The sequence below is a fragment of the Biomphalaria glabrata genome, chromosome 17 (assembly GCF_947242115.1).
Source record: "Biomphalaria glabrata chromosome 17, xgBioGlab47.1, whole genome shotgun sequence".
NCBI classification, from domain to species: domain Eukaryota; kingdom Metazoa; phylum Mollusca; class Gastropoda; family Planorbidae; genus Biomphalaria; species Biomphalaria glabrata.
The window spans coordinates 8,787,037-8,813,543 of NC_074727.1; the positions used below are offsets into that span (position 1 = coordinate 8,787,037).

Here is a 26,507-nt window from a genome sequence, read left to right on the forward strand (position 1 = left end):
TCAAACTTAGTAACAAATCTTTCCGCTTTGCTGCTTTGCAGAAGTAGCGTAGCTGGGAGGGGGGAGGGGGGAATTTGAAAATCCCCCCCCTGTGCCCCAAATGAGTGTTCAATTTTTTTACATTAAATATTACGCAAAATGGAGGGCCCTGAAAGAGGTCTAACCCCCCCCCCTGTGCCCCAAATGAGTGTTCAATTTTTTTACATAAAATATTACGCAAAATGGAGGGCCCTGAAAGAGGTCTAACCCCCAGTCGTAGTAAGGACTATCTGAGAGAGATGTTAGTTTTGCACACTTATAAACACGAGCGAGGCTGTATGGATGAAACTACGTTTGTAAGAGACACTTTGTGTCAAGATGATGCCATTTTGTTGTTTCTGGTGTCATTGTGTTGTATCTGCAAGTAATGTCATATCATTGTTCCTGTCCGTTAGTTTGCTTTGAATTTTGGTTTCGGCTGAATTTGAGAACTAAACGCCTATCATTATTTTGTTAAAGCAATTTTTAATTTGTTTTGGACTTCGTCTTCTGAGTGCGCAAACTCTTACTCAAAGACCCGACAACACTCATTTCAATATGTGAGCATTTTAATTTTTTGACAATTCTAAGGTTGAAGATCTATAAACTACATGTCCCGGTAAGGAGATAACTCGCTCTGTAGTCTTTCTTCATCACGACTTCTCCCCCTTGAGGATTTACCCTCGATTAAGTTTTATACAAACTGACTCAACAAAGTCAATACGTGAAGGCCAGACATTATGGCCCAGACCTAAGACTTGTACACAGCTGGGGTTTAACCTTGTCTCATGTCTCCCGCTCACAATGTCGGCGCTCTGGGGACAGTTTAATTCTTTTTTTTTTATTCTTAGTACAGTTTTGTGGCTTAAGTTGTAGACCATACGGTCTATAGGGCAGGGGCAGATGATATTAAGATCATCAGTTTTAGTAGCAAGTGGTTAACAAGTAATATGCCATGTGGCCAGCACAACGACCAATAGCCTTTACTTTCCCCAACGAAAGTCAGGTAACCATTAGAGTTGGGTGGACTCAGGGGCGCCCTAAAAAAAAAACGAAATTTGAAATCCCAGACATCACCGAGATTCAAACCCAGGATCCCAGACTTGGAACCAAAGCGCTTAACCACTCTTTCCAAACCCAGCTATTTTATTATTTGTGTGTGTGTATCTATTTTATTTATTTTTTCTTCTGTTTAGTTCCAAGCATATAAAAGTTCCTCTCCTTTATTTAGGACTAGTTTGTTTTTTTAAAGTATTTTATTTCTTTTAACCACCGGTTACACCCGGAATTTGGATCAAATGTTTATGGTCTCCCCCCATCGTTCTGAACATATACTCTGTCTCGGGAATATGTTAAAATATTTCTATGTACAATAAGTTTAGGTAGGATAATTAATGATAGCTAGGAAGTAGGCTGCCAGTTTGCTAACTGACCCATCAATCATGTCCATTCTAAATTCATGCACAATTGATCGTCAGGTCTAGATCCTTGCAATGTAACTCAAGGTGATCAAATATTTTTAAAAAAAACCTATTTGTTATGAATATCTGTCAGTGTTGTTTTATGAGTAATTACTTTACTCACAGAGAGAGAGAGAGAGAGAGAGAGAGATGATGTAATTGAACCAAGTCAAAATAATCCGAATATACTCGATTCTATATAGGTATTATATAAAAGGGTAAAGTATCTCTTTAAGACATTTCGGTCCATTGAGCATATGACGCAAGGCTCGTCTGTTTCTAGGGCTGACGATTAACTAGTCATGTAGCCAGCTTTTATCGTCATGGAGACATGGCAACTTTCTGAAAATGAATTACCGAAATCGTAAAAAAAAAGATAAGTGGCTTTTGTTTTACAGCAGTATGTCCCACAATACCCCCCATGGGTACCCATTTATTATGTTTTACAGCAGTATGTCCCACAATACCCCCCATGGGTACCCATTTATTATGTTTTACAGCAGTATGTCCCACAATACCCCCCATGGGTACCCATTTATTATGTTTTACAGCAGTATGTCCCACAATACCCCCCATGGGTACCCATTTATTATGTTTTACAGCAGTATGTCCCACAATACCCCCCATGGGTACCCATTTATTATGTTTTACAGCAGTATGTCCCACAATACCCCCCATGGGTACCCATTTATTATGTTCAGTTAATAAATTAAAATTAATTGTTAACAAGTTTTAATTCACATTCTTTAATATTATATTTTATATTTGTACAAACTCAAAAAACGGCATAATTTTAAATCTTAAAAATAAAGTTTATAAAGATCAGGAAATTATTAGTGATGTGTTTTTTTTCAGGCAACCTTCAATAACCCTCAAAAACCGACCTAATAAGCCCACTAATTAAATGTTTAATTGTAGGAATAGTTTTTAATAGACCACTAAAAATGGTCATCGGATTTGTTTTCAAACTTCGCCACTTGAAATGTAATGTAATTTGTTGCGTGCCCTAAAATAAAAGTTTCATTCCCATATGTCTGATTTTTTTACAAAGTCAGGATCACCACGCATTGTCACTCTCCAGTATTGTAGAGCATTTTTTTTTTTTTGGATAGGTTAAATTACAGTGAGTTCAAGTCGATGTTGATATTTCGAATTTCTCAAATCTGTGGTGTTTGTTTGATACGAAAAAAAAATCAAGAATTTCATGACGACTTTTTTTTTATTTTGCAAGCCTTTGGTGATTCACACATGGTTCCAACAACAAGAGAATATATCTCTAATGTCATGAAAAACATTATGCAAGAGAACAACATTGATTAGAATAGATGCGTTGGAAAAAAGCACAGATGTAGCAAAATTTATAATTAATAAATAATCAATAAAGGACTCGTTTCGTGAAATCAATATGTTGCCTTAAATGTCATATCCATACATTGCTGAATATATATATATATATATAGAAGCTTTGGCAACATGTAAAATGCCCACTAATCTATATAAATTCGGGAGAAAAAAAGTGAAAATAGTTAATTACATTGAAACACGTTCTTTGAATGTGAGACTTTTTTCGCAAATATGTAAAGAAATAGGAAATAGTCATACACAGATTCTTGTTCATATACATTTTCAGTTGGCTATCTCGAGGAGAAATTCTAAATCAAATCTTTGAACATAGGCATGAGCTTTAAGGTTTTGTTAATGATAGATTAGAGTTGAGAAATTGTTGGCATGACTAGTGCATTAAGCAGATATAGTCTCTGTTGTAAGTAGCACAAACTTATCGCTACAAGGCAAAGAAATGTCATTGGTTCATGTTGAAGATAAAGTGAACGCTGCCATCGCAAAGCTAAATGTATGGCAAAAGTAAGTTGGTCATGGAGAAGAAGCTCGTTTCTCTCTATTCCTGAGCGTATAAACAAGTTCTGCTAATGTTCGCAAATGAGCTTGAAAAAAAAACTGTTTCTCCGATTTAAACAGATACTATTGAATAGATAACATTGAACATGAACACAACATCCATGGCAGAAAGTTTGTCGCATGTGGAAGAAGAGCAATGGTTGGGATTGGCTTCAGGCGGAGTCTTAAAAAACAAAAACATGCGGCGTGTACTTCAACATCCTTCTGGTTACAAATGCAACATGTGCATCCGTTTTAACAGAAGAAGTTCTGAAATACATCTTGCCTTTTCCAGCTTTCATATTTATGTGAAGTTTTGCTTTTTTAAAATGTATAGACATTAAGTTGAAATAAAAAGAACAGACTATTGGACGTGGAACAGCATTTCAGATTAAAATGAACAACCAGCAAGGAACCAAATTCTATGATCTGTTATCTCAACACACACAATTTCATTCTTCTCTTGCAAGTACATGGGGGGGGGGGGAGGGGGGGGAGTAACTCGGCGATATAAAAATGATAAATGGGGTACACATGTCAAAAGTTCGGGACACACTGCTCTCTAATGCATCCGAGTCTTAGAAACCCGATCACGGTCATACAGTTCGATGTCGTAACGATTCTTGATCTAAGTGTGACCTGGAGTAAGAACTTACTCTCCCCCCCCCCCACCTCCTTTGGCTGCTGACGCCTCTGCAAGTTTGAACACGAGTGTAGCCGATAGTGAAGCATTAGTGAAGCATTAGTGAAGTGAGTGAGTGAAGGGACGGAGAGATAACGTTGTGGCTTCTCACGTTTTCAAATGCCATAATAAGAAACAAAAAAATGATAATTCCTCCTCTTCTACCCCCTCCCTCCTCCCCAATCTTCTATTCTTTCCCAAACCATTCAACTTTAATCTGCAGCCGCTACATGCAGATCTTATTATTAATCCGCCCCCCCCCTCACTTTAATACCTTTAGATTATAGAGATATGTGGGGAAAAAAATAACATGGCTTATTGACTGAGCTTACTGAAGTTACGTGGAAATGTTGGTCTCGATCGGGGGGTTTCGTTGCTTGTTGTTTTTTTTTTTTGTTTTTTTGCAAAAATAAAGGTGGGAGGCGGTGGGATGTGGTTGATGGGAAAGTCCATGGTTACATAAAAATGTATAGGTAAGCTTGAAGAAAAACAAATGTCCTATCTAATCTAATAAAGATGATCGCAGCGAGAAGGAAAGAAAAAAATCAAGACTTTGGAATCGTGAAAATATTTTAAAACAGTTTTCTGTCTGACAGTTTTTTTTTTATCCTAAAACATCCGTGACAATGTTTTTAAAATCTTTTTTGAGGACAATTTGATTTCAATGATCTCGCTCCCAGCAGTTGGTATTAAGAAATATAAATGAATGAGAATGAAGGGGGGGGGAATAAATATCACTAATATTGTGACTGTCCTGAATGCATTGTTTATATTTGAACATTTTGTTTTTTTGTGGGGCTCGGTGGATGAGTGGTTAAACGCTTGGCTTCCGAACCTGGGGATCCTGGGTTCGAATCTTGGTGAAGACTGGGATTTTGAATTTCGGGATTTTTTAAGGTGCCCAACTCTGATGAGTACCTGACTATAATTTGGGGAAAGTACGATCGTTGTGCTGGCCACATGACACCCTGCTCGTTAACCGTTGGCTAAAGAAACAGCAACAACATCATCTGCCCTATAGATCGCAAAGTCTGAAAAGGAACTTTATTTTGTTTCGTACATACCGTCAATTTCACTGACGTCTGCTTCATTTCCAATGACGTCTGCTTCATTTCCACTGACGTCTGCCAAATTTATTTTCTGTCTCTTTATCAACTGACTTTTTTCTTTCGGGCGGACTTGGGCTTGAACAATGGTTGCCACAAAAGGTGAAAGTCTTCAAAGAGCAGCACAACCCTCAATGGGAATACCACTCACTAGGTTATGGTGGCATGCTACTGGTATCACTGTCTGGTTGAGTGTTTTTTGTTTTTATACAAACACTTTACGTCCAGAATAGGTCTAAATATTAATACACAATCTTCATTATTTGGATTAGAAAAATGGATAATTTCATAAAAATATGAAGAATGAATTGTACTATTGTATAATTAAAATATAAAGACCACTAAATATTTGTCCAAATATGTTTTATATTGAAATGGGAGACAAATCTTGAAAATATAGCATATAGTGTGCGATTATTATCTTCTTATCTTATATATTACAGACGTTGCTTCAAAAAAAAGAAGATAATTACGACCTACGTATTTCATTGTCAATTTAGTCATGCATGTTAATCAATGACTTAAACTCTGCCAAGTCGTTGGTTTTCCTGGCTGATTCAAGCAACCCATTCTATTCTCTAATGGTATTAGGGGAGAAGGAGTAGGTGTACGAATTTGTTCTAGCGTATGGAATAAGAAATATAAGCATAGTTGTTTTTTTAAATTATTTTTTTAAATATTTTGTTTAGAAACTCTATAGATAACAGACTTGAAAGATCAAATGTGCCTATTCAGTAGTAAGAAGCAGATGCACTTTAAGACTCCCGTTTAAAAACCTGTGTCGCAGAGACTAGACAGTCGTGTAGGTTTCTATTACAAGCAGCATAGATCTATTCAATACAGCACAATAGAGTGGTGAAAAACAAAACTTTATCTCAAGGGATCCTCTCTATAACTATTATTAATATTAACTCCATAACTATTATTAATATTAACTCCATAACTATTATTAATATTAACTCCATAACTATTATTAATATTAACACCCTAATTAAAAACAGGGGAGCGGAAAGTTAAAGATCGAAATGATGTAAAGCCAATGAATACATACAGATAATCACAGGTTATATATACATTGACATGACATGGGACTGCATAAATTATAAAAAAAATTCTCGAAATTTCGTCACACACACACGCATGCACACTCACACACAAACATTGAACGTTCGCTAAAATTGGTAGTTGCATTGACACATGTGCACTAGCACAACAACACATTCATTAATGGTCAGACACACATGCGCTCTCATACACTTCACGCACACACACACACATCACATCACATCACATTGGTACCGGTATGTGTTGGATGTAGCAACAGACAGCTTGTACAACTAAACCGATTTAGGCGTATTAACCTTTTTTTTTTTATGTAGAACTTGAAATGAACATAAACACTAGTCTTTAAAAGATATATATGTGATTTTTATGTATAAATATACACATATTCAACTTGAAAGTAGATGTATGTAGAGATATAAAATGAAATGATAAGTTGAACAAGGTACAACTCACAATTTCTACACGTCTTTTTTTGTCCCAAGTCTCTTGCTATTCTCCTCTTCAACTTGCATATCAGTCTTTTTTGTTTTTATTAACTTCAATTACGACAGACCACTTCGTGATTTCATTAGAAACTCTTCAGCCTACACAACCAAAAACATCCGCCCCACATTCCTCGTGATTACATCATAAACACGCACATACATAGCAGTATGTTTTAGTTTAACTATCCAGTGTGTGTACTGTGTATGAGTGTATATGTGTGAGTGTCCCTTGACATTTCAATTTTAGTTTGTAACATCAACACCTATCTATCTAGTATTAAAACGAAAAATTGTCAGCAACTTTTAACAAAACGCTTTAAAAAAAAGTATTCTGAATTTCTGTCTTGTCTCTTAAAGAGTCTAAAAGAATCTAGGAGAGCTACGACCAAGCGATACGTCATTTTACGAACTTTCAATATCCAGGAAACATATGTCAGTGTAGCCTTTTAATTTGACAGGGCCGCAATCCAAAGGATCAGGCATGTTAACAGGGATGAAAATTGATTCCTCGTGGCCACAGATTGTGGATTTCACGGAAGTCAGTGTTTTATGATCAGTTCATAGTTTTGATTGAATTGAATGTCTGACATTTGGCTGATGGTAAGGGATGGTCAACTTTTGAAGTTTTTTCTTCTTAAAAAAAAGTAAAAAGTTTCCCTTTCAGATTATGCGATCTATGGGTCATCTGTTTCTATGGACAACGGTTAACAAGCAGGGTGTTATGTGGTAAGCACAACGACCAACCGCCTTTACTTTACCCAACTTAAGTCAGGTACCTATTAGAGGTGGGTGGACTCAGGGGGGCCCTAAAAATCCCGAAATTCAAAATCCCAGTCTTCACCGAGATTCGAACCCAGGACCCCAGGTTGGGAAGCCGAGCGCTTAACCACTCAGCCACCGCGCCCCCGTTTTTTCTGCTTACAATGTAATAATGATTGTATGCAGAGCTTACAATGGCGTATGTAGGAAATACAATACGTATAATAGAAATGTATTTGTCTTTAAACCAAATCAGTTATTGATTTGCTAAAATGTTTGATCAAAGTGTAAAATATCCATCATGTTTATGAGCATGTTCGCCAAATATTTATTTGAGATTATCTGTTCCTTGGGCAAAACAAGTGATGCAATAATCAACTATATATCTGCAAGTTACCACGCTCTGACACGTTGATCAAGACGTCTCTTAAACTGTCGAACTGATTTGCATGGAATTTGGTGTACAGGTTCCTTTTACCTACTAGACGCTTGCTATGAACCGTTTTTGACAGACTTGCAGCCCGACGACAGCTATTTGCGAAATAACTAATAGCGAAAAAACGCAAGCTTTCAATCAAACCTTTGTATTTTATTTTGGGTATTCCCCCAAAAGGCCTCAATAGTAATGCACTAAACACTAAGCCAAAAACACAGCCTAATAAAACACTAAAAATAAAACAAAGTTAAAGGCAAAGTTCTTATTTCACACACTAGGACAAATTGATACAAGTTCCCCTTCTTCCCTTGTGTCATGATAGCATGGAAATGGTTGTCTGAATCAGCCTGGAAAACCAAGACTAGTAGCCTATATACCACATGACTATATTTAGTGCAGGTTTTCAATGACGCCTGCTACATGCTTACTTTGCACAAGTTACTTACCATCTGTTTCAAAACCATGTGCTGTAGGTTTTGTATCGTAGTGGCATACAACTCTGACTTTCTTTTCTTTTAGGTCAGTGATGCCCAAACTACATTCCGTGGGCTCTATCCGACCCTTGGTACTATCAGGAGCTTGGAAACCTCTGCCCACGGTGAATGATGAAGCCTCAGAGGATTAATTCTATTGTACGCAACGATTTTCTTTTTGGCGATACGGCATGTGACATGTGTATAAAAAAGGTATATGGGACCCAAGCCAAAAAAAAAAATTGGGACACTCCCCTGCTTTGAGTAATCGATGGTAGAGATTAATGAAAGTTTAATTCAAAATGTATCCCAAACGCACGATCGATAAACCGTCTTGCAATAATGAGTTAGACTTTTGAAACTGAGTGAGATGAGATAAGATTTAACCAATCGTGTACAGTAGTAGCTATACATAGATATAAGAATGGCTTATCACTTGACGCACAACGGTGGGTGGTTTGTGGCGAAAAAAGTTGAAAGTCTTGGCTACGTGCATTTCAATCATGCTTTATGTATGTTTCAGCTTAAATGGGATAATGTCGTTGTTCATAGATGATAAAAGGCAACGTCCTGCTGGATCTGGGTTGTAGGCCTATGGTAAAGCCCACATCACAAAGACCGCATCACAAATGAAGAGATTAGAAACAGGATCACAGCGGCAATCAGGCCCAACCTGCTAGCCAGTGTCAAAAAACGCAAACCTAAACTGTTTAGCCATATCACAAGGTCCTCAGAACGCCCAAAGACCTTCCTTCCGGAAACAGTAAGAGGAAAAAGAAAAAGAGCCAGAGAAAGCGATGGGAAGACAGCATAAAAGAATGGACAGCCTGAGAGATTTTATCCAAGGTAATAAATAGAGAGGCGTGGAGAAAGACGGTCGACAGATCATGAGTGGTGCCTCAACGGTTCAACAGACTAAGGGAGAGGTGAATGTAAGGGTGAAGGTTACGCCTCTTGACTTCTGGGCAAGTGTGACATTCAGGTCAGCTGATTTCACCACTCAAAGAACTTTTTAGCGCATCTTTATGCCATTGGGACAGAATGAGGCAGAAAATCAGGCTTTCTGAAAAAGATGAGGCGTAGAAACTTCCAGATTACTTTAGATAAATATAAAAATGTAGTAACCCATGCCACAAAATAGGGTTACAAAAGACAGTTTGTGTGAAACACAAACTCAAAATCGGCCCCCGAAGTGGTCCAACCAAGTAGGTAAAAGGCAGGTTTCAATATTTTCAGAAAGAATATCACAATGAAATTCTATCAAAGGCAAATAACAGAGAAGAGTGGAGAAAGAAGGTTGACAGATCTTGTGTGCCCCCCCCCCCCCAACGTTCCAGCAGACAAGGGATAGGTGAAAGTTCAATGTGAACCTGACCTAACTGATGTCATATAATGATTATCTAATTGTTCTGTAAAGGGTCAATCTCTTATTCAAAAGCCTGAAGAAGAAAAATGTTCTTTAAAAAAACAATTCTTTCGTTACGTGTCCTATGCACCTGTGACAGTGCAGCAGTTCACGAGATAATATGAAAAACTACTTATTAATTGTTGTTTTAAATTATGTTCCACTTATATGCATATTAAATATATTTTTTCTCTTAAAAAAAAAAAGGAAAAAAAAAAATTTTTTTTTGTAAACGTAGTAGTTAGTATGACAGAACTTACTAAATAAAGTTAAAATAATTATAAATAAATTTAAAGAAAAAAAAATTAAGAAATTCTAAAACCGTTTGCATAAATGTGTTTAAAATATGGTAGTCATCTTCCTTACTAAATAGCCTCCCGTGTTCATTACTATTAATAGTGAATAGTTGCTGTATTTTTAGGAAAAAACTGCTCGCATAGTTGATTTTTAAAAATTATATTTTTCGCTTTCAGAAAAGAAAAAAGTAGCCGTTGCTTCAGAATTTTGGAAGCTCTAAAATATCATGATGCCGGATTTTCAATATCTTTTCTAGTTTACGAGATCTGAACGGGACGACGGACAGACAGACCACACAAAACTAATAGCGTCTATTCCCCTTTCCGGGGGTCGCTAAAAATGGGAAAACGCAACAGCATTCTAAACTGCTGGATCAATGTGTAGATAACAGCTGGCATGTTTTTGTATAGAAAAGATGCTTGGAAAGTGAAATAGATTCGAACCAAAAGCAACGCATTATAATAATAATAATAATAAAAACAAAAACAAAAAAAAAAAAACAAGGACTCGACTTTCTAATACTATGGGGGGGATTTTTTTTTTGAATTTGCAAATCGATAAACATTGCAATGTATTTTTGAAGGACTTTTTAATATTTCGTACAGTAATATTATTTTTACAAAGCTTATATCAACTCACTCTGTCTGTCTGTCTGGTAAAAAATTTGTACACCTTATATCTGCCACACCCAACTCGGATTAAGCTGAAATTTTGCACAATTATTTCTTTCACCTGACAACACAAGAATTAATTAAAAAAATCAACAATCAAGTTAGTTATTGGTAATTATTTAGCTTGATATCTTGAACAAGGGAAATAAATAGTACTTGTCAGATGTGGCAGTAGAAGTTTAATTCGTTCCGTTGAGACTCTTTATGTATTTAAAAAAAAACGATCATGTAAACATTCACCAAGCTACCCCCCCCCCCTTTTCTTCCCTCACAACTGCTCCAGACAAGTGATAGGATCATAGCGCTTTGAGAAAGCTAAAAGCTAAACAAAAAACAATCGGTAAAAATATTTCGAATTGCACAGATGTATTATGTCCATGAAGACTTTTCATAAAATGAAATGATTGACCCAAACTAATTAATACAATTACACTTAATGTAAGCTTTCTATTTTGAAAAAAAAAAGTATTTTTTAATGTTATTCTTGTTTTCCTTATAAGAGAGCTAACAAGAAGGTCACGTCTTTGACATGTGGGAGGAATGCAGACAGATCTTAAGGCTTTAAAAAAAAAAAATTTAATACTTTTATTTTTCCATTGGGGGAGGGGGGGTGTGCCACTAAGTCATGAGATAAAAATATATTTACTGTAAAGTAAACACTTTGGAATCAACACGACATCAACATTTTTTTTTTTTTACTTTAACATGCTTTAACCACGAAATACTTTTTTAAAAAACAAAATTAACAAGCTTTGAATGACGTCATAGATTTGTTTGTTGTTTTTTTTTGCTTAGTTTACAATGTATATTTCCCAAGGGGTTGGACCGTGTGTTTAAAACAAAATATCGACCGTGACATTGATTGAGACATTCAATTGTTGAATGTTATTGACTTCCAAGTTCCAATGACACGAGTGATGGAGGCACAAAGTTTGTGGTAAATCCTCTACAGATTGAAGCGATGGGTCAGAGTTGATCCAGGGCCTAGCGAGGAATCAAATAGCCTGATTCTGTTTATTAAATAGTTTGTTTCAGTTGTTATGTACAATTTTAGCGTCATCAACTTTAAAATGTATTACAGAATTCTAATTTCAATGTGGTATCAGCGTCTCCACGAGTTGAATGGATCCAAGGAAAATTCGTAATTGGAAAAATAATTACATCTGGAGACTGTCCTTAAGATTTAGTTAACTCAGGTAAAATATCTGTTGTTGTTTTTTTTTTTTTGTTGGTTTAATTGTTTTGGTGTGATATTTATATTTATATTTATTTATTTAATGCTTTTTGGGAGGGGGGAATTAGATGAACCAAATCATCACACAAACTCTAATGAGAACCTGGCGATGTTGGCTGGTTTGCTCGTCGTGATAGCCACACGACCCCCTCGTTAACAGTGGGCCATAGAAGCAGACGACCTTTACATCATCTGCCTATTGATAGCAAGGTCTGAAAGGGGAACTTCCTTTGTGTATTACTCTAGCTCTTCTTATCTTATCTTTTATAATACAGACGTTACTTCAAAAAAGAAGTTGATTACGTCCTACGCGTCATGCATTCAGTCATGCATATTAACCAATGACTTAAATTCTGCCAAGTCACTGGTTTTCCTGGCTAGCTCAGGCAACCCATTCCATGCTCAAATATCACTAGGGAAGAAGGAGTATTTGTACAAATTTGTCCTAGCATATGGGACGAGGAATGTGCCTTTGTGTCTTTCAGAGTATTTTATTAAATTTTGTTTTTGTATTTGAAGATTATGATTCAGTGTTTTATGTATAATTGCTACTTTACTTTTAAGTCTTCTGTCCTGAAGGCTTTCTAAATTTAGTGATTTGGTAGATTCCCATCTCAAATGATAAGGGTCTTCAGTTCCTCTATTTAGCTTTCCTAACATGTGCAGCCATTGTGTTCTTCTTTACAAAGTCGAATCAGCCTAATTGATGTTTTTGTCTGTGGTACAGCTGGTGGTTAGATCTTTTCATCCTGGAGTTGTTAAGATAAAGCAATGTGTTATTTATTTATTTACACACAACTTTAAAAAAAATATATATATATTATTTACTCATGACTGGGTCTGACAAAAATGTTCTCAATAAATTGTGACATACTATCTCCACACAAAGAGAAAAAAAATGTGGAAACATTGCAGCCTCTGATGATGTTAAACGCACTTTTCAACCAGCATGTGTATTAAGGATTGCCTCTTTAGTCACATGAGAAATTTCATAGAAACATTTTTTCTCTCGAGACGTAAAATGCCATCAAAACTTTGGCTGTAGTTCTTTTAACGTGGCTACAATTTAAAAGTTGTTTTGTATTTAAACCTAAGCCCCGTAATATTCGTGAGTTCCATCTCTAACAGACTTTTGTCTGGAGCTGAAATGTAAGTGCATGTTACAAGAGCTGTCCTTTGGCGCTTATTAAAAAGTAAAGTAAAGTTACCCTTTCAGACCTAGCGGTCTATAGGGCAGATGATGTAAAGGTCATCTCATTATGTGGCCTAAGGTTAACGAGGGTGTCATGTGGCCAGCACAACGACCAACCGCCTTTACTTTTCCCCAACTAATGTCAGGTACCCATTAGAGCTGGATGGAATCAAAGGCGCCCAAGGAACTTGAAATAAAAATCCCAGTCTTCACCAGGATTCGAACCCAGGACCCCCGGTTCAGAAGCCAAGCGCTTTACCACTCAGCCACCGCGCCTCCTTTTGGCACTTACTGCTGTCGATAAATTTTATTTTAGCTTTTTTCCTTATGGTAAATTTTATTTTAACACTTGTTCCCAATGGTAAATTTTACAGTAGCACATATTCCCAATGGTAAATTTTATTTAAACACTTGTTCCCAATGGTAAATTTTACTTTTGCACATGTTCCCTAAAGTAAATTTTACTTTAGCACTTGTTCCCAATCTAATACTTGCTGTCAAAAAAAAAATGACGTGATATATTGTGCGCTAAGTTTTTAACACTTGGGAGGCTAGAACTGACTCTGACTCAATAAACTTACTCAGATCCTCCAGCGGCGTTTGGCGAATTGAGCAGCAAGCTGTCTCCAAAGAGATCTGTCTCTCGCGACGTCTTAAAAGCCTCCTCCCAGCCGGTGTCCACTGCGCTGAGTTCCATCATGAAATTGTGGCGCCAAGTTATACGAGGACGTCCCGCTTTGCGCTTTTCTCGTGTTGGCCTCCATGAAATTGTGGCGCCAAGTTTAAACGAGGACGTCGCGGTTTGCGCTTTTCTCGTGTTGGCCTCCATGAAATTGTGGCGCCAAGTTATACGAGAGCGTTCCTGTTTGCGCTTTCCTCGTATTGACCTCTATGAAGGTGTGGCGCCAAGTTATACGAGGACGTCCCGGTTTGCGCTTTTCTCGTGTTGGCCTCCATGAAATTGTGGCGCCAAGTTATACGAGAGCGTTCCTGTTTGCGCTTTCCTCGTATTGACCTCTATGAAGGTGTGGCGCCAAGTTATACGAGGACGTCCCGGTTTGCGCTTTACTCGTGTTGGCCTCCATGTCATCGCAACTCTTGGTATGATTGATTCATTCATGTCAGGAGGACACGTCCTGTAAATCTCCAGCGATGCTCGGTACTTTTTGCAGTATTCTTATGTGCATAGTGTTATAGAAGGCACATTATCTCAAGCACAACATTTGTTTAAAGAAATACAACAACAACAACAACAGAACAATGAGAACAAGTCAAATGGCTTAGTGCACCTGGGTATGGCTCTATCTAACTAAGGAAAAACAATTAGGTCTTGGGATTTTATTGTTATCTTTCTCTATCTAAATGTAATTGCCGTTGTTTTTTGGTCCTTAATTTATTTTTCTAAAATTAGACTGTTGTTGTTGTTTTGCCCCGACGTAACCTACTTTATCAAGAACTTAACATTGAGACCAACTTCTTGTTATCTGTCATAAAATCTACTATCAGGCTCACTTGAAAAAAAAAAAAAGATGAATGGAATTTTTTTGACGACTGCTAAAAACTTCTATCATAAACTTAATGATGTAGCTTTTTGTTTTAAAGGTCAATGCACGCTTCCGAAATATTAATTGAGACCAATCATGCAACCACTACTTTTTACTGATTAAATTAGTTTGGGTCGTCTTTGTAAATGCGTTTCAGTTCTGAAATAAGCCAGGGTTAGTTTTGAAATGGCAGCGAAACGATTACATTACCGCGAGATTAATCCAAAATGACTATTAAAAGAAAAACAACTCTAATCCAAAATGACTATTAAAAGAAATCAACTATAATCCAAATGACTATTAAAAGAAAAACAACTATAATCCAAATGACTATTAAAAGGAAAACAACTATAATCCAAATGACTATTAAAAGAAAAACAACTATAATCCAAATGACTATTAAAAGAAAAACAACTGGAATTACTGGAATATCTACTTTTCTAAATAAAACAATTTATATTTTAAACTATACGTAGACTTGCATTAAACCGAACGAGTTGTTTAAGAAAAGGAACGGAAAACAAAGAGAAAACAAGATCGCAAGTCGAATTTCATTTTTGGGCTTGCTCTAAACTCTTCATTAAACAGCACATGGTCCATGGTCTACTCTACGACAGTTCCGAATATGTCGGTCTGCATTAAGGCAATTATTTCCTTCTCATAATAGATTCTGTCAGCTCTAAGTTCAAATAATTTAACGGGAAAAATGTATTATGTAAATGTAATTTCTATGTGCATGTAATCTTTACATACATAGCTACATAATGTAATAGCTAAAAAATCTAATCTATAAACACTGTAATGGCTACATGCAAGAAATAAATTCTTACTTGTCTATCTTTGTACATGTAAAAGGTTTCGTTAATGTTATAGAGAGATATCATTATACTTTGGTGAATTTCTCTGGTGAAAAAACGTTTTCTTTCATACGTTATACTTTTTTAAAAATAACCTCGCTTATACCGAGTCAGATATCACGACTTATTTTGAATCAATCATGTAAATATTTTAAATAAATAAAAATTCAACCAAAGAAATGCAATACCTGAAAGGTTTGTTATCCAAAAAAAAAAAAAAAGAATAATAAAATAAACTGTTGGTTTATATGTGGACCTTACCCTTTTAGAGTGCCATCCCAGAGCATCTTATATATAATTGGAGGGGTTTTTTAGCCTATATTTAAGTTTAAAATGTTTAGTTAGTTTGTCGGAGAGTGACTGTTCTTGATTTCTGTTAAAGGTCGCCCGACGCAGATTTGGTTCATTTTCAATAACAAACTAAAATTAATTAATTGCGACTAATTGATTAACAAATTGGATAATTTGATTTTATGTGTGGTCATCGACAATGAATAATTGTGTAAAGTTTCAACTTGGTCCGAGAATGGGAAGTGGGAGAAAAAAGAGTGTAAAAGATTTTGACCAGACAGTGAGTCGGACTGAGTTGACGTAAGCTCGGTAAAAATAAACCGCCTTCATCTCTTCTCTTTCTAACATGCCATCTCCACAGAATTTCTTGATTTCCAAGGTCCTATTTCTGTATGATGGGTCCGTATGCAGGCTTAACCAGGTGATAATCAACTTAAATCCTTGGTCACGCAAATAATGCATTTAGATATGCTTTTTATTGGTCAATATATATAGCCTATACATTAATCAACACATAAAAATGATAATAAATGACCTGTAATATTAGTTTCGTTGTTTTTTATCAAGGATAAGGTTGTAGCGGTCAGCGGAACTAGAGCAAGTCCAACTTTTTGATCTCGCAATCCAAATGTTATCGGATTATTGAGTACTTTTGAGTATTCTGCATCATAAAACCATAAAATTAGTTACGCGAAGAGACCTAGACTACTGAGGCTGCCTTCGGAAATTTTGAGAGTATGTAGACAGTTCCAAGTCTTCTAGACTTCATTCTGTATGTTTCAAGGAGTTTTTCAAACTACTGAATAAACATTACGCCATTGCATTTGTCTTACGTGATAATAGACAAGTATTTTTTTAAAAAAAGCTTTGCTGTACGATCAGTTCGGATACCCATATATCTGGGTGACAGGTTATTTTGGGCCTTGATCGAAAGCGCGTGCAATATTTAGTGATGCGCATTGTGGGAAGTACAATAGCTGAATGCGCTGTGTTGAGCACACCGGCGTAAAGCTTTGAACACAGGTCTTTCAAATATGAGGCTATGAATAATACAACGATATGCAGATGTAGGCCCTATGATTACGCTCTGTCTATGCGAGTGTGTATGTGTGTTGATCAGTTACGACTGTCTTTATGGAGTGTGAGTATATGTATGTAATTCTGTGTATGTGTGCGTGTGTGTGGGACACATTGATGTGTTCGTTTTCGTAACAAGTAGTATGTGAGAGTGATTTTGATAAAATGTAAGTCTCTCTCTATCTGTATTTCTCTCTTCTCTCTCTCCTTTCTCTCTCTCTCTCAAATTTCTCACTACTTTCTATCTTCTTCTCTCTCACCTACCTCTCTGTCTTTCCTTTCTCTCAGATTTATCTTTCCTTTCTCTCCTTTCTCCCTCTCTCTTTCTTTTCTCTCTCCCTCTTCAATTTTTCTTTGACTCGTTTTTTCTTTCTCTTTCTCTCTCAGTGTCAGGGGCGGCCTTAGCAGTGCGCGGGGCCCTGGACGAACGTCATGTGCGGGGCCCTTAGCCGTAAGGGTAAACTATATAAACCGTACCACATCACGCTAACGGGCTAATCCGTCTCTAACGCTGTAACAATAACAATACAGTATGTCCACCTCTAAGCTGTGGGTCTTATTTTTGCTACAAAACATAGAACATGACATAGGTAAGCTACTGTTGGTCTACTATTGGCCGCTTTACATTACATACTGTATTGCAGGGGTGGTCAACCTTTTGAGTCCGTGCGCCGAATCGCCATATTCATTTTAACTCTCTGTAAGTCCTTAAAAGTATTTAATAATTTTAATTGATTTTTTCTAATTGTACTACGAAAACTATATGAACACAGCAGTATTAAAGAATTTTATCTCTTAAAGGCAAAATGACACAATTAAGGAGACTTTTGACTTTTCACCTGATCTGTGATATTAAGATTGGAATGTATGCCACAGACATTTCTTTCAATTGGAAGCTGACACTTACGACCTCAGTTTAGTCTTGCTCATGTATGAAAATGATTGCTTGAATCTGTTTCAATGGCGTAGCTATGGTGGGAGTGGGGGATGGGGAGAGAATTGTAAAATCTCCCAGGCCCCTGCTTGAGGGGGTCCCACAATTGAGTGTTCTAATTTTTTTTACATTAAATATTAAATTATCCCATTATCTCATGTCATGATGTCGAATATCAAAATGCAGAGGTCAAGCTCCCGGGCCCCCTAATGATGTTGAATTCCTAGCTACGCCACTGATCTGTTTGTTTGCCCGAAATGACAGGCATAACTTGCAGCAAAATGTTTACGCTGTAACGATTGCCAAACTTTAAGAATTTTAAAAGTATACGGGAGTTAGGAACAGTTAATCAAATTTCAATTTCTGTCTATTACTAGACATCTTCGAAATATTTCTTTCAGTTAGTGAAAATAAATGCCTTTTCTTGTTTTTTTACTCGGTGGCATAGTGCACCAACTTTAGTCGTACGATGCGCCACTTTTGGCGCATGCACCATAGGTTGGCCACCCCTGCTGTATTGTAATTGTTATCCATTAAAACAGAAACAAATAAAAAGGAAAACACTCGCGCACTACTACTATTATGTCTCCTCTCTCACTCTGAAAATTGAAGCCAATTGGACGTTCTATAAGAACAAAGTGTGCTATAAGAGTTACAGTGGTCCCTACACTTTCACAGACCTGACTTTTGCGGAAGGGTTATACCACAAGTTTTCACAAATTAATTTTTTTTAAATACTTCCTTTTTTTGACACTGGTTTTCCTACGGCCGCACGATGTCTAAGCACAGTAGCTTAATGGGAAACAAAAAGAAAAACTTAATACGTCATCGCCAAACTTTCTGGAAGATAATTGGCCGAAATAGCTGTACAAGCACATCAACTGGTTCATTGCAGGCTTGGTTACAGTACCAAATAAGGAAACCTTCTCATACACCCTCAATCCTTTATTTCCATTGCAGACTTAAGTAACAGTATACGTTGTGTATATGTACCAATTCTTTTTATACTGTAATGCGACATAACAGTGCTGTATGAAACTTTTAAAAATTACTGAACATTTAATGAGTTTTTAAAAGTAACAGCATCTAAAAGTTATAAATGAAATGGGAAATGGTTATTTATGAGTTTGAAGTGTTTGGAGATGCCCTGTGATACTGTTTATATGCGAAAATAGGATAGGGGCCTACGTTTATGAAATCAAATACCGCAAGAATCTGACCTTCCCGTGCGGTCTTAGAACGTATCACCAGCGAAAGTCAAGAAAGTTTATTAATTTTCATTTAAAAAAAATTAATTTTTCAAAATTTGCATTTATGTTACTACGAATGTTATAAATGACTCTTTCATATACAACTTTTCATAATGCAAAGAATAGTTCAAACTTTATCACTGCGCATTTTCCCACTAAAATTCGATTGGACGTCAATGTTTATATACGAAATAAACGATTTAGATTGGTTGCTAACACATAGTTATTTTTATTGATGCCAAGATGAACTGTTAAACGATGATAGCCTCTTAGAATCGGCAGGTCATAAGATAGGCCTACTGACTTAACCGAAACTGGACGAAATTTCGAATCCAGAAAATGTTTAGGCTCCATGGGAGAATATTGAGTAACAAGTCCTATTTTATGAGAACTGATTTGGTTTTCGAAGTTGGTGAAAATAAAAACTCCGATCGCGGGCCCCCTCTCTTCGCGGGCCTGGGGCGGTTGCCCCACTTGCCACCCCCTAAGGCCGCTACTGCTCAGTGTGTCTCCTTCCCTTTCTTTAATCAACTCTAATTCTGCAATTTCTCTTAGTCTCTCCCTCTCCTTCTATGCTCTCTCTCTCTCTCTCTCTCTCTTTCTCATGTCTCTTTTATTCTTTCAAATATTAACTACAAAGATTCCATGTACGTTATAAGCCTATCACAGGAGACTGGAGGCCTAATAGCTGTATCGATCTGATCGGACATTTGTTATTAACTAGGCCTGCAATGTGCAGCCAGGTCGACAGGTTGGTGTTCAATAACGAGATTAACTGTATATATATATCGGTGTAGATATATATAAACGTTGCTTGATAGTGATAATTTTCCATGTACAATTGAGTGAAATGATCCTGGGATTGATTCAGAGCTGTAATTGTTGAGTGCCGGAAATCACATTGGATCAAAATCTTACCTTTAGGGAGAACAGAAATACCAGGATGAAGGGGGGGGGAGCATTAAACAAAGACAACAATTAGAATGCAACATATAAAAAGAAAGTGTCTCATTCTCAATGTTGTCCTTAAGATGTTAGAAAGTAAAAATGATGAAAGACATGAAAAAATCCTTGGTTTAGTGCCAATGTCCTTCGCTACAGTTCTAGTATTCATCTCGTTCGTAAAATTTTCAGTAATCACTGCCATTGTAACAAATTTCACCAAGTTGTGGGTCGAAAGGATTACTTGCCTCTATTCGACGTCCCCGTCGTATTTCACATAAATGTTTTGAACTGAATTTTTGGTAATTTTTTTGTCCAAAGGTTTTATATAGAATAGGATGCCGAGAAAACCATATTGCTCTTGAATCTGTGGCATTTGACGTCTCGGGAGACGATCATTTCCCTTTGCAACTTTTTGTGTGACTTAAGAGGCACTGGGTTCAAATCTCGATGAAGGCTGGGATTTTGAATTTAGGGATTTTAGGCTGAGTCCACTCAACTCTAATGGGTAACTGACTTTGGTTGGGAAAAGTAAAGGCGGTTGGTCGTTGTGCTGGCCACATGACTGTTAACGGTAAACTGTTAACTGTTGGCCATAGAAACAGATGACTTTACCTGCATCTGCCCCAATAGATTGAAAGGTCTGAAATGGATAACTTTACTTAAGAATGGCAAAGAGTAGGCTAATGTTGTAGTTAATTAGAACATTCGGTATGTTGGTCGACAGTTATACATTCTTTTCGCCTTTTTAAACTTAAGTAAATAGTAGTGTGAATAATGAAAAAAATTAAAAACTAAACTAACAGGTTCTGTATCAACTTTTCTGAATAGATCTATATTTCTCTAAGGCAGGGGTTCTCAACCTGTGGATCGTGACCCTTTTGGGGGTCAAATTACAAATTGCCAGGGGTTGCAAAAGACCCCTGGTAATTTGGATTTTTTGTCCACTCACCAATCACCAATGAATGTTGTTGTTTTTGTGTGTGTGTGTGTGTGTCCATTCTAACGTGTTTTAACAAGCAAGTTTGAACGCTACTTGGTATTCTAAATATTTACCATTTTGTTCCGTTCTGTTTGAGATCGTGTTGCGCTTTCTTCTTCCATTTCCAAGAACAAATCTTTGCGAAACAAGGTTTTCCAGCTTGTTAGTTATTAAGTCCAAATTCTGTATCAGACCTGATGAAGATGATGACATTCATTTTGCTACTAAATTTTATGATCTGGTGAAACAGAAACAAGCTCAATGTCCGCACTACCGTTGGCGTGTTTGTAAATAGGCCTACTGTCGAAACACTTTTTCTGTAACAATGTAGTTTACTGTATCAAAGACTGTTATCCGTACTTCGCCGTATTTGTCAAATTGTCGCTTTAATAAACAATATACACATTGTGAAATATAGATAAATGCAAGTCTGAATAATAACATTTTTTAATTTAATTATGAGCACAAATTTATTTATCTGCAAGCGAAAAATAAAATACGGTTGGAGGTCGCCGACTGGTGGGAAATTATATTAGGGGGTCGAGGAACTAAAAAAAAAAATGAGAATCGCTGAGGGACAGCAAATAAACGCTAAGAGCTCCTAGTGAATTCCTTTGTTTAGACAAAACACGCTGATTGTTACACACACACACACACCTAACACATTGATTATAACACAAATACAAATTACATTGATTGTAACACACATACACCACATTGCAACACACATGCCTGAATGTTTAACAGGTCCTAATATTACAAGTAGTTAGAAGTCGATAATACGCCATGGTTGAATGTTAAGAGTTATAGTTTCACCAAAGCTTTAGTCTGCTGAGCATTGGGGCTCCACACATTATCTGTCGACCGTCTTTCTCCATTTCTCTCTGTCTTTTTTTGCCTTAGAATCTCGTTCAATGACAAGCACATCCATTTTTTAAATGTTGTGTTCACATCTCTCTCTCTCTCTTTCTGACTATTTTCCCTGGCACTGTTCTGTTGCGACCACTGAGGAACTGGGATATGGCCATCAAGTTTTAGTTTTCGTTTTTTTGACAGTGGTTAGCAGGTCATCGTGGAGTCCAAGCGCCGATGTGAATCTCTTCAAGTGTCATGCAGTCTTTGTGATAGGCCTAGCTAGGACCCTTCTATGGCATCTCAGTTCCATTGCTAGGATTCTCCTCTCTAGTTCTGCAGTTAGCGTCGCAAGCATATGAGAATGAGTACAAGGCTAAAAGAGTACATCAGTCTGATTTTAGTATCGATGGCTATGCCTTTGTGTTTCCAGATTGTTTCAAGTTTTGCAAGCGCAGTAGTTCAGGTTTGGTTTCCTCATCTGAAACGATAGCTCATGGATATTAAAAACTAGTGACACTTGTCAGCTTTTATCTCATCTTATCTTATAGAGTAGGCTACAGACGTTACTTCAAAAGAGAAGATAATTACAACCTATGCATTTCATGTGTCAATCTAGTCATACATCTTCATGTTTCAGTTTCTTCTCCCCATAGTTTGTTTCATTTGATACCTACAACGTTCCAAGTTTTTGAAACATCATGTTTCAAGAATGAGGACCTCGTCAGATTTAAAGTGCTTTCCAATTAAAATATAAAGGGAACTTTACAGTTAAAGTTCACTTCGTTTCTTGACATTAAACAAAGCATTATTTCCTGTTTTGTATCTTTTCTCTGTGTTTTTTTGTGTTGGTTTGTAAACAATCGAGTTTTGAAATTCAAAACGTTTTAGGAAAGATAATGCCACTTGCGCGCTTAATCTTCATGGTTTTTTATTGACTTGGGGGGGGGGGGCGGCTCTGTGACTCAACGATAGGTTTAAAGTTTTGTTGTTTTTTTTTTAAAGCTTTGTTTAGCAAATGCTGCCTGTAAATTGTTTTCGTTTATAGCAATAATGTTGACCCATCATTCAGTACTTCAGGTGATATACAATATCCACTGGAGCTTTTGATGTTTCCCGAGCTGGATAATAAAAATATTTAATGTCTAATATCAAGTTTATTTGGTCGGGGGTGGGGGGAGGGGGCATGGCTTTATTTCCTGTTTCACTCCTTGTAGAAACATATATTAGGCCTACCAGGTCTGACGTTGTCATCTACATTACAACCTATTACATTATTAATATAACCATTAAGTATGAAGAAAAATCAGGTTATTCAAATGGGGTGGGGTAAACTCAAGAAGCAGGGGGCAGTTACAATACATGACTTTTTGTTGTTGTTGTCTCCTTTGTTTTTCCTTTGCACTCTAGTTTCCTTGAATATACCTCCTTAACAAATATCTTTATTTGTATAAGCTTATATTAGCTTACTCCGTCGGTATGTCCGTCTGGGTAGGTTCTTTGACACGTTTTTCTAACACGTACCATTCTCGGATCAAGTTGAAAGCACGATGGCTTGATGGTGTAGAGGCAGGTCTACAGCATGAAGACCAAAACCACAGGAGAGATCTGAATGGAAAGAAGTGTTGAAACCCTGCTACTGAGAGAGAGAGAGATCTGAATGGAAAGATGTGTTAAAACCCTGCCACTGAGAGGGAGATCTGAATGGAAAGATGTGTTGAAACCCTGCCACTAAGAGAGAGATCTGAATGGAAAGATGTGTTGAAAACCCTGCCACTGAGAGAGAGAGATCAGAATGCCACTGAGGTGGATGGATTTCACCTAAAAATATTTATAGTGCGAAACTAATGGACTGCGAGGTAGGCATGCCACCCCACTCACCTCAGCCGTATCGAAGGTGTCGCCTCTGATCTCCCGGTAAACGATCTAATTAACATTTCGACTTATTCTTATTCTTCAAAGTATTTTAGTCCTTATTGTTAATAAAATAACAGGTTGGTCTGACTTGGACAATGTTTCATGACGGTAAGAACCATTCAAAAAGTCAGCTGCCTGGTCGTGTGTTATGCACCCAGGACAGTCGTCTTGATAATTCAGGGTTCAAACCCTTCCCGCTGCCATCCCAAGAGGTCCGGTGGGAGGTTTGAGCTAGGATGTAGGCTAATGATCTTCAATTCTGAAGGAACATCCGAAACATGTAAAACAAGTAAAAGACTCGCAAGGAGTGAAATGTAAAAGCCATGACAGAAATGAAATAAAGCTTTTTTTTTTCGAGAAAACTCCCGCTGTTTAAAAACGTAGCCTAAACCCATATGAAAACAGCTAATTGGTTTATTTCAGCGTAAACATCAAAGTAAACAGTTTGTTTTGTCCAGCAATGTGATTTACTTTTAAACAATACTTTTGCAGTACAGCCATCCCACTCAAATGCAGAGATTTATAGTGCAATATCTCGAAAAACTATAAAATGTAAACAGCTCAAGTTTATTCGTTTGCATTAATTTTTTATTTGAATTGTTTAATTCCTCAATACGGAATAAGAACGGGGTTTATGATAGAACTTTATTGTAGGATTTCACATCTATTGTGTGTAATATTTTCAATAGCTTTCGTACCTGATGTAGAGATGGGAATTGTTTAATCACTGTCAGTGTTGTCTGTGTGGTGGCTGGCGATTTAAGCTTTGGTGCACTTTTAAAAGTGCAAATATCGTTTTCAAACACAAAAAAAAACAATTATTAAAAGCGACTATGAGAACACGGAAGCCTGGTCAATCGCCTTTGTTGCTGACATCTTGAACTGATTCTTGAGCATTGGCAGCCGTGGGCAAGTCGACACTAGAACAATTGTACAACTTGTGATTATAGACCAACAAAAAGGGCGATAATAATTAATAAAACTGATAACGAACTAAATACAGCTTGAGTCTATTCGCTTAAAATAAAGATTAACAAACTGTGATAATTAGTAAACAAGTATATGTCTTATTGTCTTCTGGTGACCTAGACCTAAAGACATTTCAAGTTCCTAGATATAGACCTACCTCAGAAGATTTTTAGCGCATAAATTATTATACTGGTAAAGAAGACATTAAAAATCATTGATATCATTGTGCTATTAACAGACAACTTGTAGAGACAAGTTACATCAGGGTCAACTTTTTAAAAAATGTATATAACAAATATAAGAATTTGTCTATCGTGATTCGATGTTGACTATTACAAACCGAGTTGGTTAAAATTCATGTTAAATTTAGAGTTTTACGCTACCTCGGGTGTTAAAAGGCTGACCATGGCTAGCGCGAGATGATGGTATCCTGGTCAACAGGTCCACGTGAATTTGTATAGGGGTAGATGAGGTGTGTATATGAGGTGAGTTGGCGGCGAGAGACTGGAAGAGTGTGGAGTTAGAGAGAGGTAGTGAAGAGTTGCTAGACTAGGAATGTTTTTCCTATCGATGATAGTCATGTTGGACAATGTACTTCACTATTTTTGTTGAATTGATCTGATGGTCCTCATGGGTTTTACTTTTAACTAGGTCACATAGTTTAATAAAGTGTTTTATTAACTATAGGCCTACATATGAGTTGAGTCTCCTCGGAGAGTAGGTCACTGCTCCACCGGTAGATGTTCGGATGTCCTGTCGTTAAAAAAATCGAACTAGGGAAAGAAGCGATCCAACCCATTGGCAACGAACTTCACAACCACCCAGTTCAACCCCAATATATATGGGGGTCATACAGGGTGTTGAGGATTTTGCACTGCGGTTTTGCGCTCCCTCGTGTGGCTGGTGAGACCTACGTCAGTCCGGAATGTTCAGAATGCATACTGGGCAGGTTATTCCAGCTGGAGCTTGTGTCATTGGTCTTGATTTTTTTTTCTTTAGCACTTTTCTTCTGCCAGCGCTGTTCTCGTGTCCTCTGCAGCTTTCGTAGCGCGGCGTCACAATACTCTATCAGATACTTTCGTTTCCCAGATGTCTGGGTCAATGTTGAGGCTTTCAGAGACACTTTGAGGCTTTCAGAGACACTTTGATGCTTTCAGAGACACTTTGAGGCTTTCAGAGACACTTTGAGGCTGTTCTTGAAACGTTTTCTTTGTCCACACTGTGCTCTCACTCCTACCGTTAGTTGACCTTAAAGAAGTCTGCTAGAGATGCGGGAGTTGTCCATTCTGCAAACCTGGCCTGCCCATCGCAATTGAGACTGCAGTAGGATTGTGTGGATGCTTTGCAGACCAGCTCTTTAGAGGACTTCTAAACAAGATTATTAGTCACTTTTTTTTTTGTGTGAAGATCAAAGTGTGGTGACGACGATCTTGAAAGAAATCGTTGAAGCCCTGAACAAACTCAAGAAGATCTCTCTCACATCATTGTACAATTTTAAGTTGAACACTCATACAAAAAAAAAAAAAAAAAGTACTTTTTTTAAAATATATGTATCCTAGCAGTTGAAAAGTAGGCTTACATAGTTGAAATATGATTTACAATGATAGGGGATGGGGGGGGGGGAAATGGCCAAGAGGGGAAGGTGTCTGGGGAGGATAGGACATTTGTTAGCTGTTACTTAAAAAACACCCGTCAACAGGATACATTCAAAGT

General features: G+C 37.1%; 1 protein-coding gene and 1 long non-coding RNA gene across 2 annotated transcripts in view; one reads left to right on the plus strand and one right to left on the minus strand.

Moving 5' to 3' along the window:
* Positions 1-11,672: 11,672 nt before the first annotated feature.
* LOC106051163 (sodium-dependent phosphate transporter 1-B-like) overlaps positions 11,673-26,507 on the plus strand; it is a 52,704-nt gene continuing 37,869 nt past the window's right edge. Inside the window, exon 1 of the mRNA XM_056015768.1 lies at positions 11,673-11,949. The gene's annotated coding sequence lies outside the window, so the exon portion shown is untranslated. The remainder of the gene's footprint in view (positions 11,950-26,507) is intronic.
* Positions 12,237-14,521, minus strand: LOC129923671 (uncharacterized). Its single transcript, XR_008775668.1, has 2 exons — positions 13,761-14,521; positions 12,237-12,736 (listed from the first exon to the last, which is right to left on the minus strand). It is a non-coding gene; the product is annotated as an uncharacterized LOC129923671 (long non-coding RNA).